The sequence below is a fragment of the Glycine soja genome, chromosome 16 (assembly GCF_004193775.1).
Source record: "Glycine soja cultivar W05 chromosome 16, ASM419377v2, whole genome shotgun sequence".
In the NCBI taxonomy this organism is placed as follows: Eukaryota; Viridiplantae; Streptophyta; class Magnoliopsida; order Fabales; family Fabaceae; genus Glycine; species Glycine soja.
In genome coordinates, this window is record NC_041017.1 from 25,775,031 (window position 1) to 25,778,380 (window position 3,350).

Below are 3,350 nucleotides of genomic sequence, written 5' to 3' on the forward strand. Positions count from 1 at the left end.
CATTTCCATGAATAAGTACTCATAGGGAAGTACCTTTTTGAGCACCTAAGAATGCATGAACATAACTTCTTCTTAATAAGTTTAACTTTGAAACACTTGAACAGAATGTTAGTCATCACATAAACCCATCATCCTTACAATTTGAATTGCTAATGGTTTGTCATAATGAAAACTAGAGAAATGGATCCAACAATATCCCTTTTATTTAGGATGACAAACCCTTAGGAGCAAATTTAAAAGGTGACAATAACTTTTTGAACTTCTAAATTTTTAAATTCCCCATAGGAGTATGCATAAATTTTGTTCCACATAAATTAATGGGGAAGCTCTCCCTCAATTCATGCATTATTATCATAATCAATAGATTAGTGATCACATAGAATAATGTAGAGATAAAAAAAACACTTAAAGGTATAACCATTAATCCAAGATTTGTTTCATTAATAAATAGGATCATACAAAAGATATCAGCAAAAGAAAAAGCATATGATGATGATCCTACAAAAACTTATATACTCCCTACACTAATCTCTCCTAAAATTTTCCCTCTTTCCTCAAGCAAAAAAAAAAAGAAGGGAGGAACAAAGGGTGTTTTTTCATTCATGTTTGTTAAGAGAGGAGTTCACTAAAGATGAAGATGAGGGCATGGTGGTAGCTCTTGGTGGTCGTGGAGGATCATGTTGCATAGGGCCAACTTAAGGGATCAAGGCAAGTATAACCTTATTAGAAATCCACTCCTCCAGGAAAAGGAATCTCTCAAGGAACACATGCATGGTTCTCTGAAGTTGATCAATGTTGGAAAGCAATAACTTCTAGTTAGAATGAATTTTTCTGACTTGCTTCTTCATGGAGTTCAACCTACTTTCAATTGACCTTGAATAAGGTTTAACAATAGATGGAGGAATATGAATATTTGGAACCTCCTCTAGAAATTTAGAAGGTTCTATAGTGGCTGACTCAAAAGGAAGTTGAGCAAAGGGAGTGGAAAAGGTTAAGGGTTCACCATGTAAGGGACCATGGCCATAGGCAATTTTGACAAAACCCTAAACCATGTCAAAGATGGGAGAGTTGAAGGGTTTATGCATATTTTCAGTATTGAAGAAAGAATCCTCCACAAACCCAATAGGGTTCTCTCCCTAACTACAACTTCTAGTACATTTTGGGCAATTTCTACAACATCGTCAGCCTTTTCTGCCTTCTCAAAAGACTTTGTTTTTCATCTTCTTTCTCAGTGTATTGCTTCTCCATGCTAGAGTTAGTAGTCCTCAGGTTGGCCAAAACATTATCAATGATCTCCACATTGAGATACTTTTGAGCTAGTTCATAACTCACAAAGTACTGAGCTTCAATATTCTCCACACCTTCAGAAGGATGAATGTCTTCTTTCTGAGCTCTACTTTATTCTTTATATAAGCACCCTACCAAATGCTATATCCTCATTCTAAGGTTCATAATGGTCTGCTTCATCCTTATTTTCTTCCTCAAAACGATGTTCTGAGGCTTCATGGAAAGATCCATAATCAATAAGCTCCTTAGAAACTTCCCTTTCTAACTTTTCCTGCTCATTTTGAGGAGTTTTTCCTTATTTTCCTCTTTCTGAACTCCCTCATAATGGTCTTATAAGGTTTCTTCTTCTTTAGACTTCTGAACTTATCTTCTCACCAACTCATCATCCTTGTCTTCATCTTCCGTAGACACTCCAAAATGCTTAAAAACTAGGGACATCAGCATCCCATAAGGCACACTAAAGGTTGACTTGATGGGCTTGGTGTTCTTTATCATGTGATTAATGATCAGATGGAGTAGGTTGAGAGGAATCTTCTTCTAAAGGTAGTAAATGACCAAAATATTATGGTCATTTACTTCTTGAATTGTTCCATCTCTAGGCAACACAAAGTGCATGCATATCCAATGGACAATCCTTTCAAAGGATGTTAGAGACTTAGACTTGAAGTCATCATCTTTCTCTTCCTATGACTTCCTTAATATTTTTGTCTTTCTAAGGCCTACGATGTCGCATCACTCATCATAATGCCTTTTGTTGTTAGCATGCACCTATAAAAGATCTTCAAAAGTTATTTTGAGATCTGAATCTTATTTCCCTTTAAATTAGCCTTTAGTGTGAGTTTTCTACTATCCACCACAACAACAATAAAGAAGGCTCTTACCGGCCTTGAATAAATAGGTTCATGCACATTAAAGAGCCTTCTCCACTTCTGCTTCTTCACAAAGCAAAGGATGTCCCAACCACACTCATTGATCTCTAAAAGATCAATGCATCTGCCATTCACAACTTTCTTATTGATCCATTTGTTGCCAAACTTCTCTCATAGCATCCTATCTCTGAACGAGGCAGCAACCTCATATTCTAGCCCCCTTCTCTCCTTCCTTGATTTCTCCATTTTCACAGAGCTTTTCTTTTTTGGAGACTTTATCACAACTCCCTGGAATGAAGAGGTGTGACTATCATACTTGTCTCTAGGTCAGATCCAAAGAACACATATATTGCTTATAAGTTGTTTTTATTGTTTCAATTGCAATGTATTAATTCAATATTAGAGTTTAGAAATTTTTTACCATTCATCTTCCATCCCAAGACATGTGAAGTTGTTAATGGCTCATACATAATAATCTGGGGACATAACATCTAAGGCAACATAATAGATTTTTGATAACATTGTAAGTTAGTTTGGAGTTTTAAATGAAAGTTTATTTAATAACAACATCAACTAAAAAATTTCTCTCGGTTGCAGAAATCCTTGAAAGAGTAGTGCACACAGGGTGCCTTTGTACCCCATTGTCGTGAAGATATACTAACTACTACCATTGGGCGACTAAAGCACCCTGGTGGTTGTGCTATTGGAGTCGGTGTGACCATTAGCCAATACTTTGGAAGATCATGTGGCTTCTAGTCTTATTCATCATTCAACCCATGAAAGCTAGGTCAATTGATAGAGAGCATTAAAAAGTAGTTAAAGGGTGAACTAAAGTTGGAGGAGAAACGTACAGAGGAGAGGTTGATGAAGAAGTTGAAGACATGACTAGAGTCGGAGGAGAGACATAAGGATGAGAGGTTGTTACATGAGTTGAAGAAAGAGCTAGAGTTGAGTTAGAAAACACCTCCACTTGATGGAAATGTTACTTTTTTCGGCGCCCGTTGTTAGTCGATGAATATGACTAACTTTTATGTATACAACTTGTGTAAATTGTATCAAACTCCTCCAATTTATCGTTATTTTGTAGTGTTTTAATTACTTTTGGGTAAAGATAGGTAATAAATACTTAGTACTTCCATTTTGTGTGTTTAATAATCATTTTCTCTCAATTTCAGGTTAATTAGGCGAGTTTGT